The 14051-nt window shown below is 44.9% G+C and overlaps 1 protein-coding gene across 7 annotated transcripts in view; it reads right to left on the bottom strand.

Annotated features, from left to right (window-relative positions):
* The window catches only part of LOC115087704 (cyclic AMP-dependent transcription factor ATF-7), a 624371-nt gene extending 612415 nt beyond the window's left edge, over positions 1 to 11956 (bottom strand). The window contains exon 1 of one of the 7 annotated variants that reach the window (XR_003855588.1): positions 11831 to 11956. The gene's annotated coding sequence lies outside the window, so the exon portion shown is untranslated. Of the gene's footprint in view, positions 1 to 11102; positions 11514 to 11714 lie in introns of those variants that run through there. The other 6 variants (XR_003855586.1, XR_003855591.1, XR_003855592.1 and 3 more) reach the window with 6 other exon arrangements.
* Between the last annotated feature and the right edge of the window lie 2095 nt (positions 11957 to 14051).

The raw sequence follows: 14051 nt of genomic DNA, 5'->3' as shown, positions 1-14051 counted from the left end.
GCTGTGCTCCTCCAAATATGTTTAACACAAGCATGAGGTGGGTCTCAATTAAAAAAAAAAAAAAGCTGAGCTGAAGCATGGCCTGGCTCCCTGTTCAGGTCACGTCCACATACCAATTCTGAAGTATTACATTGTAAAACACACTGGGATCCTGTTTAGATGAGATACCATATAAACCTATAGCATCATCATCTCCACACAAAAGATGTTAGGGCTTCCATAAAAATGTACGGGGGGAGGGGGAGTCATTTCAGCCCACTTAAAAGAAAGGTGGCCACCAATTCGGACTCAACTTTTACAATTATCTGTATAGAATTTAGCCCCATAACACAAACTAAAAACTAAGAAAAACTCTGATTTGGCACTCAGTCTTGTTCAGGAAAGAGCATGTCCACATACAATATACAGAGAATCCTAATCCCTTTAACAAATCAAAAGAAGGAACCATCATCAAAATTATTCACTAAACCTACAGTATGCTGGCTCAAGGCCATATCTAATACCAGAGAAAAGTTCAGTACTTCACTTACACACCAATACAAACTAAACCTGCAAGCCTGGCAACGTAGTTTAAAAGAAAGGATCATGTTTTGTTCCATGAAGCTCTAATTAACTTTAAAGGAAGATTGTATATACTAAAAAGATTACTACAATTATCACTTTCCACAAGCAAATAATGTTTAAAATATATAGTTCTTAGATATATTTTAATACTGATAAAGGGAACCCTGCTTTTAATATTACTGTAAGTTTCACGCCTGCAGTGACACAGCAGCAGCCAAATTCCAACTGTGCTGGAACTCATGGAATCAATTACAAGTATAGTGTTAAAAAAAAAAAATACAAAAAGGGAGGATGGACTTAAAAAAAAAACTGCTTTCAAAAATTATAGCCTCAAACAATAAGCATGTTTACTGACAGTAACATTCTTAAAAAGATATAACACAATCACCCTTTAAAAGTCTTGAACCATGTGTATTACACACTGGAGCTTAATATGTTCAAGCCTGCTGCCTTCCATTTGGCACAAAAGAACTTAAACTGCTCTGCACCACACAGTAAGCTCATGTACATTATCTTTAGTCCTCCACCTCTTCCGCGTCCCCTTCATCTGCCAACAGTCCATGTTTTTTTGTCTTTCCTCTGCTATGGTGCCTAAATTGGTTCTCTCTTTCTTGCCCATTTCTCTATAAAACCAGTCACATCAGTAAAACTGATTTGATCTCTCAAGTAGTATTGCCTATTTCCCACCCTCAAACTATAAGAAAATTTACAAACCATTTCAAAATTTGTGTCTTATACAGAAATAAAGGTCAAACAAGTATAAGCAAGTTCGTTTACCGTAAATGGTGTTTTCCGTAGATAGCAGGGAATTTAGCCATGCAGCGTGGGTGATGTCATCCATGATGTCATGAAGCAGAGCTTACTCTCCTAACTCGAAGAGTTTTGAAGTGCGCATGCCTCCGGCGTTCCTGCGCTCCTCGAGCAGTCTCCTCAGCTGGTTTTCCAAGCCAAGTGCTAGTGAAGGTATTGAAATGAAAATGGCTGTCCAGGGAGGCGGGAGGGATTGCATGGCTAAATTCCCTGCTATCTACGGAAAACACCATTTACGGTAAGCAAACTTGCTTTTTTCCGTCGATAAGCAGGGCATTCAGCCATGCAGCGTGGGAGTCCCAAGCTCATAGGTTGCACAGAAGATGCTGGACTGTGGATAGCCATTAAAAGTTTTTAACAGTACGAAGACTTGCAGATCCTAAGGATGAATCAGATGCGGATTGTTGATCAAGGCAATAGTGCAAAGTAAAAGTGTGAATGGAAGACCAGTTTGCTGCCTTGCAGATGTTCTGGATAGGCACGCCCTGGATATGTTTTATTGAAGTGGCAGTGGCTCTGATTTGATGAGCTTTAACTGCAGTGGTAAGAGGAACTGACTTTGAGAAGCAGGATTGTATGCAAGTGGTAAGCCAGTTAGAAAGAGTTCTCTTAGAGACCAGTTGTCCCGGGTTGTTCGGGTTGAAAGAGACAATTGAGAAGAATGCCGTACTGGATGAGTCCTGTTTTTGTAATAGGCTAAAGCTCTCTTACAGTCCAGTGTATGAAGAGCTTTTTGTCTTTCATCAGCATGTGGTTTCGGGTAAAAAAAAAAACAAAAAACAAAACAAAACTGGTAAGGAGATTGTTTCGTTTAAATGAAAGGCTGAGACTACCTTTGGTAGAAATGAAGGGTGAGTCCGTAGTACGACTTTATCATGGTGAAACTGTAGATAAGGAAAGTTGACTACCAATGTGTGTAGTTCACTTATTCTCCTGGCTGAAGTGATAGCTACCAAGAGGAGAACTTTCCAGGTTAGGTATTTGAGCAATGAGGAGGACATGGGTTCAATTGGTGGAGTCATCGGTGCTTCCAGGACTAGACTGACATCCCATGGAACTATTGGTTTTTGAATGGGCGGGTGCAAGTGAAGCAAGCCTTTCATGAATTTAGAAATTAGAGGATGAGAAGAGATGGAGCAGCTGTCATCCGTTGCATGGTAAGCTGCTATAGTGCTGAGGTGAACTCGGATGGACATTACTGCTAGACCTGAGAGGAACAAGCAATGCAGATAGGATAATAGTGTTTTTGGAGGACAAGAAAAGGGGTCAATTCTTATGTGGTTGCACCAATTGGAATATCTTTTCCACTTGAAGGTATAATTCCTCCTGGCGGAAGGTTTCCTGGATGCAATCAGAACTTCTGTGATACTAGGAGGGAGATCTAGTGTGTGTAATATTTGCCGTTCAACCTCCAAGCTGTCAAGTGAAGAGACGACTGCATGGAGTGAATTAGATTTCCCCCGTCCTGAGAAAGGAGAAAGGGGTCGTTGGTCAGAGGCATCGGTGGACTGATCAAAAGATGAAGAAGATAAGCATACCATGGCTGTCTCGGCCAGGCAGGTGCGATAAGGATTAAATCTGCCTTGTCTTCTATACATTTCTGGATTGTGCGTGAGATTAGTGGAATGGGAGGGAAGGCGCATAGGAGGCTGTCCCTCCATGGAATCAGAAAAGCATCCTGCGATGTCCTGTGTATGCTGGGAAGAAGAGAGCAGAACTTATTTATTTTCCTGTTGTCTTCTGATGCGAACAGGTCTATTTCTGGAGTACCCCAGCGTGCGAAGATCCTGTCTGCTTTAGTGACCATTCATGTGGATGGAAAACTCTGAGTTTGTCCGCTCTTGTATTCGCAAGACCCAGCAGGTATGACGCTGGAAGGAGAACTTTGTTGTGTTCCGCCCATTCCCATATCTGAACTGCTTCCTTGCAAAGCATCAAGGAACCGGATCCTCCTTGTTTGTTTACATAGAACATTGCTACTTTGTTATCTGTGTGAATCATTACAGACTTTTCCTGTATCCATGACTGGAATGCTAGTAGGGAGGTTTTTTTTTTATTGCTCTGGAGTTCCAGCAAATTGATTTGAAGACCTCGTTTGCTCTTGGACATACTCCTTGGGTTTCCAGATGTAGGAGATGGGTTCACCATCCCTTTGTTGATGCATCTGTTGTAATAACAAACTGATGAGGTGGTTGTCGGATTGGACTCACCTCTGTTAAGATGGAAGGACGTAGCCACCATAGGATATCTCTGCGCATGGACTTCGTAAGTTGTACTTTGATAAAATTTGTTGAGTAACTTGGCTCCATTACAATTTCAGACCCCATTGGTGATGTCTTTTGTGTAAACGCGTGTTTTGAACTACATGAATCACTGCGGCCATGTGTCCCAACAACACTAGTATTTGACGAACAGTAGCGACCTTTTGACGAAGAAGAGATTGAGAAAGGAACCGTAGGGTCTGAATCCTGTCCAGAGGTAGAAATGCCCTGGAGATTGGGTTTAAATTATTGCCCCGATGAATTGAATGTTTTGGGAGGGATGGAATTGGGATTTTTCGTAGTTTATTATCCAACCCAATTTCTCTAGGCAGAGGAGTGTGTGTTCCACCTGGTTCTGTAGGAGTTGCGCGTTGGAAGAGACAATTAGCAAATCGTCTAAGTAAGGAAAAATGTTTATTCCCTGTCTGCGTAAATGTGCCACAACAACAGCAAGACATTTTGTGACGAGGATAGACCAAAAGGGGAATAACTTTGTATTGGTAGTGATGATTCGCAACTTGAAAACAGAGGTAACGCCAGAAATACTTGTGAATTGGAATGTGAGCGTTTGCATCCTTTAGATCTAGTGAGCACATCTAATCGTTGGCTTGAAGGAATGGGAGAACTGTTTTGAGGGAGATCTTGAATTTTTAGGTGCTTGTTGAGAGCTCGAAGATCCAGGATGGGACGAAGACCACCTGATTTTTTGGGGATGAGGAAGTATTGGGAATAGAAACATTTTTTCCTTTGTGAGAAAGGCACTGGTCGAATTGCCCTTTGCTGAAGGAACAGTGCTACCTCCTGCATTAGTGAGAGAATTTGAACCTGAGGACCTCTGGGTCGAAAGGGAGGAGGAGGCGCTGGAAAAAAAAAGAGTTGAACCATAGCCTGTAACCTTGCAAGATTATTCTCAGCACCCATTGGTCCATGGTAATTTCGGACCATTGGGGATGAAATAGGGATAGTCTCCCCCCCACATGTTCTTTTGTTGCGGCAAGTGCATCTAAAACGATTGCTTAGATGGTGGTTGAGAAGATTGTGGTTTTTGCTGTCTTTGGGATCTTTGATGGGGCCTTTGACTTTGTACTTGAGATTGAGGTCTTTATTGCTGGAAAGGTTGTTGCCTAAAATTTGTTTGATACGGTTGGTAATACTGGTATGGTCTTTTGTAGTAGTATCCTCTTTTGTATTGGCTGTAGTAATGCCTGGACATGGAAGGTGTGTCCGAGGGTGACGTTAAGGACTGAACTGCAATGTTTTGTTCCTTTATTTGGGAAATGGTTTCCCTGAGTTTTTCCCCCCCAAAAAATGTCTGGTCTACATGGCAAATTCGCTAATCTGTCATGTATATCTTCTCTTATGCTACTTGCACAGAGCCACGCTATACAACTAGCTGATATTGAAGTTGCTGAAGACCTAGCAGATGTGTCAAACACTTCGTATGCTGTTCTTAATAAGTGGCGTAGGCCTTCCTGTAGGTCTTGAAAAGGTTGAGGAAGCGGGGCATCTCCGTACGAAGTGATCAGTAAGGGTTGAAATTGTTGAGTACAGTTGAATATGTACTGAATGATGTAGAACTGGGGTTGGTTAATGCGAGAACCCAGCACGGAGTTTTGATAAATTTTCCTGGCAAAGTCATCCAAAAGTTTGTTATCTTTCCCCAGCAGCGTATTTGAATATAGCCTGTTCTTCTTAGCCCTCTTCATGGCTGATTCTACTACCACTGAATTGAGAGGAATCTGGACATTGGAATAGTAAGAATTTTTTTGCATTCTATACTTTAGATCTAGTTTCCTCGAGGTGCGAAGCATCCCAGGTCTTGTCCATCAGGGCTTCCAAAACTTGGTGGTTCAGCTGGAACATCCAATATTTGAAGGATTCCCATCTCTTCAGATCTGGGATCTGGTACCTTCCAGGTTTCTATATTCAGAGCTAATCCCAATTTTTCAAGGAATTTAGCATACGTCAGATCTTCTGGTGGTGAAGTAGGTTGGGGGTGTTCTTGTGGAGGGTCCGACGGAATGCCCGTAAAACTGCCTGGAGATGACAGCGAGGAGAGATTCAGAGAAATGGCATGAGTAGAAGATACAGGAGAATTTGACTCTCGTAGGGATGTTACTCCCTGAGGCGAAGAAAGAGAAACAAGTGGTGATGTAGGTTCTTGCAGATCTGGAAGCGTTGGTGTGGGATTTGTTGGCAATCCCTGGAAAGAATTTTGTAATAGAGTAGAGATTTGAGACATTGTTTCCTGGGCTGATGGACGCTGAGGTGGAGTAGGTCCCATGGCAGGTTTTTTCGACCGCTTAATGGGAGTCTTGGGAAGTATCGAATGTGGAGATCTTGGTCTCTTCTTAGAGTGGTGACGAAGGGAAACAAATTTCTGGTGAGGAGTCCCAGTTTCCCACTGGCTCGTCTATGATGATATCTGAGAATACCGATGAGGGGGAGTGGTGGCTCTTGTGTGAAGATGTGGGATGCTGAGCAGTAGATCTGGAAGAAGAGGGTGCTCCAGATGGAGGCGTTATGTTTCTCATCTTTGAAGATGATTTACATGGTGCATCATCTGGTTTTTCCTTTGAAATTTGTTTCTCTGAATGAGATTAAGAAGGCTTTTTGGCTTTATGAATCAGGTACGTCGTTTTCTTTGGAGCAGAGTGCATCGCAGAGATCGATGCTTTCAAAGGTATCGACGCATGCATCGATTGCGTCATGCGAGGTGGAACAGAAGGGAGCAATGCAGGTTCTGACAACACATGCGTGGTATGCATCGTGCTCGGCGCAGTGTTCGATGCGCAAGGTGTGGACGCCAACGCAGTCTTCAGCGCATGGCTCTCCGAAGCCGAATGCGCATCCTGGGGCCTTGGACCGGGGCTTTTGCTTATCCGGGGAGGACTTGGTGGATCTTTTATCAGCCAGAGAGCGGGCATAAGTTGAGGAGTGCCTCAACCTCCCCATCTTTTCCGCCTATTAGCGTCTAGCCCACGGGGACATCCTGCTGCAGTCTCTACATGTGGCCTGGTCATGATCGGGACCGAGACATAAATAATAATAATGTCCATCGGTCACCGACATGAGTTTACCGCAGGAGCAGTATTTGAATCCTGGGCTTTTCAGCATCTTGCTGTTTCTTCTTGTCTTTTTTTTTTTTTGCTCTCAGTTTTCTGAGGAGTTGGAGAGTTAACAAAAACCATCCGTGAAGTACCGCGGAAAACTAAAATTGAGGAGACGGCTCGAGGAGCACGAGAATGCCAGGGGCATGCGCACTTCAAAGCTCTTCGAACTAGGAGAGTAAGCTCCGCCTCATGACAACACAGATGACGTCACCCACGCTGCATGGCTAAATGCCTTACTTATCGACGAAAAAGACTGACAACACACTTCTGACTCTTTTCAGAGATATGCTCTCATCAAGAGGTAAGATAGATAAAGGACAGACTGCATTATTTTAATAAGAAATTAATCAACTCCAACTATTAAAATCATCAAGCATGTTGACACAGAGGGATTTAAACATTTCTTTACACTGTTAAGGTGTGGAAGAGTAGCCTAGTGATAAGAACAGTAGGCTGTGAACCAGTGAAACCAGGGTTCCAATCCCACTGCCGCTCCTGACCTTGGGCAAGTCACTTTACCATCCATTGCCTCAGGTACAAACTTGAGATTGTGAGCCCTCTGGGGACAGTATCTGAAAGTAATCCACTTTGATGTGCCTGAAAAAGGCAGAATATAAATTAAATAGATAAACCAGTTTACAATTCTAAAAGTCTATCTCCTTCACCTCTATTATTTACATAAGTAATGCATAAGAATAGTGTCCATCCTTTTCAAGCCCAAAGCACACCTACAATAACAAAAATGTATGACACACCAACCTCCACAGGGAAGGCAATACAGTCATGGAGAGGACATTTGGAAAAAAATAAAAGAGCTAGGGAAGCATTGAAAGCCCCAAGTCTCTCTTCTAAATTTTAAAACAAAGGGAGAGAGGGAGCAGAAAGATACATGTACCCATCACAATTGACAAGTTCCTTCTATATGCAGGAAAAGGTAGAAGTCAGTATGATGTGATTAGCCAGCTCAGTTACCTTTGCTGCAGCATGTGGTTTCAGAGCTTCTCCACTACTACTGCTCAACAAGTCACATCCAGTACTCAGTACATGTTCTCCCTGTCTCACTCAGCCTGGGGATAAGAGGCTGGAAGAACTCAAAGGAGGAAGTTCAGAAAGGGGAAGATGCACAGTTGTGTGCACTGTGTACGCCACAAAGCAGGGCCTGGCTATTAGGGATGTGAATCGTGTCCTCGATCGTCTTAACGATCGATTTCGGCTGGGAGGGGGAGGGAATCGTATTGTTGCCGTTTGGGGGGGTAAAATATCGTGAAAAATCGTGAAAATCGTTAAAAAATCGAAAAATCGAAAAACCGGCACATTAAAACCCCCTAAAACCCACCCCCGACCCTTTAAATTAAATCCCCCCCACCCCCAAATAACTTAAATAACCTGCGGGTCCAGCGGCGGTCCGGAACGGCAGCGGTCCGGAACGGGCTCCTGCTCCTGCATCTTGTCGTCTTCGGCCGGCGCCATTTTCCAAAATGGCGCCGAAAAATGGCGGCGGCCATAGACGAAAAAGATTGGACGGCAGGAGGTCCTTCCGGACCCCCGCTGGACTTTTGGCAAGTCTCGTGGGGGTCAGGAGGCCCCCCACAAGCTGGCCAAAAGTTCCTGGAGGTCCAGCGGGGGTCAGGGAGCGATTTCCCGCCGCGAATCGTTTTCGTACGGAAAATGGCGCCGGCAGGAGATCGACTGCAGGAGGTCGTTCAGCGAGGGTTCCGGCGCCTCGCTGAACGACCTCCTGCAGTCGATCTCCTGCCGGCGCCATTTTCCGTACGAAAACGATTCGCGGCGGGAAATCGCTCCCTGACCCCCGCTGGACCTCCAGGAACTTTTGGCCAGCTTGTGGGGGCCTCCTGACCCCCACGAGACTTGCCAAAAGTCCAGCGGGGGTCCGGAAGGACCTCCTGCCGTCCAATCTTTTTCGTCTATGGCCGCCGCCATTTTTCGGCGCCATTTTGGAAAATGGCGCCGGCCGAAGACGACAAGATGCAGGAGCAGGAGCCCGTTCCGGACCGCTGCCGTTCCGGACCGCCGCTGGACCCGCAGGTTATTTAAGTTATTTGGGGGGGGTTCGGGAGGGTGGGGGATTTAATTTAAAGGGTCGGGGGTGGGTTTTAGGGGGTTTTAGTGTGCCGGCTCACGATTCTAACGATTTATAACGATAAATCGTTAGAATCTGTATTGTATTGTGTTCCATAACGGTTTAAGACGATATTAAAATTATCGGACGATAATTTTAATCGTCCTAAAACGATTCACATCCCTACTGGCTATTGTACCTTGGATGCTCCCCATTATTAAAAAACTCCAAGACACTTGCTATAGGAAGAAGTTTGCATGATTACACGTTCTCAAAAAGGAGCTCCTACACTTGTAAAAGCCATTGCTGATGTCTCTTGTTTCTGTGAGGTGCTGGTCTGGATCTGATCAAGCAGTGGCGACACTTCCGTGGTACACATGATCAGGTCCAATAGCACACTGGTTGGGAAACACACTGGCCTAGGAGTATACCCAAACAAATAACTTTTCCCATCCAATCCTTTTGTTTTACAACTAATAAGAACATAAGAAAATGCCATACTGGGTCAGACCAAGAGACCATCAAGCCCAGCATCCTGTTTCCAACAGTGGCCAATCCAGGCCATAAGAACCTGGCAAGTACCCCAAAACTAAGTCTAGTCCATGTTACCATTGCTAATGGCAGTGGCTATTCTCTAAGTGAACTTAATAGCAGGTAATGGACTTCTCCTCCAAGAACTTATCCAATCCTTTTTTTAAACACAGCTATACTAACTGCACTAACCACATCCTCTGGCAACAAATTCCAGAGTTTAATTGTGCGTTGAGTAAAAAAGAACTTTCTCCGATTAGTTTTAAATGTGCCCCATGCTAACTTCATGGAGTGCCCCCTAGTCTTTCTACTATCCGAAAGAGTAAATAACCGATTTACATCTACCCGTTCTAGACCTCTCATGATTTTAAACATCTCTATCATATCCCCCCTCAGCCGTCTCTTCTCCAAGCTGAAAAGTCCTGACCTCTTTAGTCTTTCCTCTTAGGGGAGCTGTTCCATTCCCCTTATTTTGGTAGCCCTTCTCTGTACCTTCTCCATCGCAATTATATCTTTTTTGAGATGCGGCGACCAGAATTGTACTTAGTATTCAAGGTGCGGTCTCACCATGGAGCGATACAGAGGCATTACGACATTTTCAGTTTTATTCACCATTCCCTTTCTAATAATTCCCAACATTCTGTTTGCTTTTTTGACTGCCGCAGCACACCGAACCGATGATTTCAATGTGTTATCCACTATGACACCTAGATCTCTTTCTTGGGTTGTAATGCAGGGTTTTCCAAACCTTTCCCAAACCTTTCCTGGGGGCCCCCACAGCCAGTCTGGTTTTCAGGATAACCACAATAAATATGCCAAAGAAATATGCATATACTGAGTCTCCATGGTATGCTACTATATCTCATGCATATTCATTGTGATTACCCTGAAAACCAGACTGGCTGTGGGGTCCCCATGAAAGTTCGGGAAGCCCTGCTGTAATGCAACCTGCAGGAGTAACTTAGTCGGATAAATGTGTACACATCTTATTGGTTGACCATTCATATGAATTTAAATAATACACCAAACCCGGCTAATTTATTAACACTGATAACCAAAACTGTCTAAAGAGCCCATGCCTGCCTTATAATAATTTTATTGAATGTGCAGTTAGTGCATTTCTAATACATTTATTAATAATGTGCATGTTACAATTATAAAGCTGTACATGAACTACAGTCAGCCATTAAAATCATTCTGAAAAGGACTTCAGCAAGCTAAAGTTATCATAATCAGGTCAAACTCCACAGTAGCAAATTTCTGAAAAGACTTTTACTTCTAAGGGAACTGAAGCAGCAACCACAGTGCTTTATGAAAAAGCCAGCAATGCTTCAGAAAGGCCTTGGAGTATTAACTTAACTGCAACACCCGAATGTTTGCTGAATTGGAGGGATGCTTACTCCCTCCATTCATGTTTGCCCCTTCTATCCAAACAGCCAATGCCTGGATGAAGGCTAGGGTTTGCCACCACAAGTCAACCTAACAGGCTCATCCAGACCTGCATGCACATACTTATAAGTCTGATTTTCCCATTGATGTCCCTAAATAAAAGATAGCGATTACAACCCTATACATGTCATGGGACATGTATAGGGTTGTAATCGCTAGATTACCCTAGATCAACCTGTGAGATTGTCCAAGTGAGATATGGAAACCCTAGCCTCTTTTTTTTTTTTTTTTTACTCATATCCTCCTGGAGCCCACCTCACCGAAGATCATACAGCTTCTTCCTCCACACCCTACCTGTGGCAGGCAGGGTCCTCGCCCACGTACACACCTGGGCTGCCTGCGTGGCCTCACTATTACCCCCCACCACGTCCTTCCCTCTGCCAGCACTCTGGTCTTGCTCGTCTTTCAGTGCCGGGCAGCACGGACACGGGCTTTTCCAGCTCAAAAGTGTGCCTCTCGCCCTGATTCAGACCTCGTCACTGGTCACCGCGGAAGGGACACCCAGTCGCACCGATTACGACCCCCAAGGGCACGGACCTCGGTCCTGTCGGTGCACCAGAAGACCGAACTGCAGAGGCCCACCCTCGCCGTCGTGCGCTTCCCAGACGGGGCCCCGTCCAAGCCTCGACCCTTCCTCCGCTGACCCGGGCCCGCTCCTGCGCCCCCGCCCCTCAGCCCGACCTCACATTGGTCCAAACCGACGCCAATCACCGGAGCTCCGGCCTTTGATTGGCTCCCGCCCGTCCCCGGGGGCGGGGAGATTCTGTTTTTCCACTGGATGGTTTCCAGCACGGTCCGGCCATGGGGAGCCTCTCCCGGCCCGAGGGGAGGGGGGGGTAGGCAACGCGCTTTTACCCGGGGGGAGGTAAGAGAAGCGAGTCAAATTCGGAGACGGAAGCAGCTTACTTTCCTGGCAGCGCCTCCCGCAAACGCAGCACGCACGCTCCTCCTCCCTCTCTCACTTACGTGCGTGCACTCACCCGCCACCTCTGCAGGGTTTCCAACCACCCACACGCGCTCACCTCACAGCCACTGCCACAGTCCACAAAACTCACGTCCGCCACCAGTCCCCACGTCGCTCTCGCGAGACTTCAGCCCCAGCCCGAAAGGGTGGAACAGAGAGGCGGCGCGAGCCCGACAGCTGATTGTCAGTTACGGGAGGGGGTGGGACATAGCCGCACGGTGACTGACAGCGAAGGGCGTGCAGCACAATGCCACGCCCACATCATTATTATCATTATTAATTCTCTGATCAGTTCTGGCTCACACAAAAACATAAGATAAATATGCTACAACTCTATGTTGTTGGGATACAAACCTAACCCTCATGCTATTCTCGCCATTGATGCTAAGCAGTCCACGTCCTACTCGTTACGATGCAAGTGTGCGTGAGACGAGACAAAACTTCAGTGCCCGCATTTCTTTGTTCTTATTTGTTTCCCCTTATTTGTTTATTTGATATTGCTGTACCAGTAAGCACTATCGGTGCTTACTGGTACAGCAATATCAATCAACTCACCGCTTTATTAGTTTCTCATTTGATCAACTTATCTAGGCTGATATGGATCTGTACCAATACATCCTATAACGTTGATGATGATGATACTGGTCAGCATCCCAGCATCTTGTTTAAAAAAAATCGCTATGTATACTGTAGTGTTAGAAACACAACCAGGAACAATTAAAAACCTTTTCTTTTTATTTATTGTATACTTAGCTTGCACCTTTTCATTGGTTGCTGAAGGCAAGTTACAAATTCTCATTCTCCAGCGATAATGAATGATGGTCCATGCTCCCTTCCTTGCTCTATTCAAATCCAGTCTGAAAACCCACCTTTTTGAGGCTGCTTTTAAATCTTATCCCCAATTATCCCACTTATAGACTTATTGATTTTAACAATTTTCGTAATAAATCAAATTCCCAAAGTCTCTTTTGCCCTGTATGCTTATCTTGATTAGATTGCAAGCTCTTAGAAGGACATCTCATATATTTTTGTACAACCCTCTGTACATCAACTAACACTGTAGAAGTGATAAATAGTAGTAGATGGCAGCAAAACCGTTCTGGATTTCAAGATTTCCACAGGGAATGTGCCTGAGATATAACACATATGTTTGAACCAAGAATCAGTCTGGCTGTCATGAAAACCAAACCTGTTTGTGACCCTTGAGGACTGGTGTCATGGTGATGTGGTGTGAGGCAGTGCCAAGAAGACCATAACAGAATTTGTTTTTAACTTTAGAATATGTTGATTCACTGATGGTGCCCCCAGCCTCCAGGTTCATCTTCTTCCCTCATGTTCCAGCAAGGCAAGAGGAAAGGGCTGGACTGGAGAGCAGAGTGGCTTTTCTTTGCTCCCTCCTTGTGCTCTGGCCTCACCCCTCTCTCACTGTTCCTTGTACATGGTAGGAGAGGAGAAGCTGGAATAGGGAATAGAATAATTTTTCTTTCCATTCTGTCCTTTCCAGCCTCATCCCTCCTCTCCTGTTCTCTTCATTGGGAGGGGAGGGCTGGAGCAGGAAGCAAAAAGTTGTGCTCTACTGTGTAAGATTCAACACAGCTAGGAGGCAGCAAATCTTCAGCCAGCCTGCTGCCCCATCCCTCAGATTTTTGCCACCCTAGGCACAGACTGGGTTTGCCTATTGACAATTCTAGGCCTGTGTTTATTGACTGCCAGGGAAGGAGGGTGAGGGGAAAAGGGGTATTCATCCCTTGGATCCGTTTGGAGCTCATCCTACCCCTCATCCCCCATAGAAACTTTGATACCACATCCACACTTGAAATTCAATCTATTATAAATAAAATGAACCCCACCAGCCATCCAATAGATAGCATCCCAATAACAACCCTTAAATCAATAGAACCCACCATATCAAAAACCATCATCAAAATTGTTAACCTATCTCTTACCAAAGGTAATTACCCCTTATGCCTCAAATCGGCTGTCATAAAACCAATCCTAAAAAAAAAGCAACCTTGATCCTGAAATACTCTCAAACTACTGCCCCATATCAAACCTCTCATTCATTGCCAAAACCATTGAAAAAGTCATACACACTCAACTTGATGACTATCTTGAATCAAACAAAATTCTTCCCCCATCCCAATTTGGATTTAGAAAAAACCTAAACACAGAATCCCTCCTTATCTCCCTAAATGACATTATTATAAGAGGCTTTGACAGAGGAGAAAAATACCTCCTCATACTCCTTGACCTCTCAGCCGCCTTCGACACAGTAAGCC

The sequence above is a fragment of the Rhinatrema bivittatum genome, chromosome 3, assembly GCF_901001135.1.
Source record: "Rhinatrema bivittatum chromosome 3, aRhiBiv1.1, whole genome shotgun sequence".
Taxonomy (NCBI): Eukaryota; Metazoa; Chordata; class Amphibia; order Gymnophiona; family Rhinatrematidae; genus Rhinatrema; species Rhinatrema bivittatum.
The sequence above is the reverse complement of the archived record's forward strand: the minus strand, read 5'-3'. Positions and strand labels throughout refer to the sequence as shown.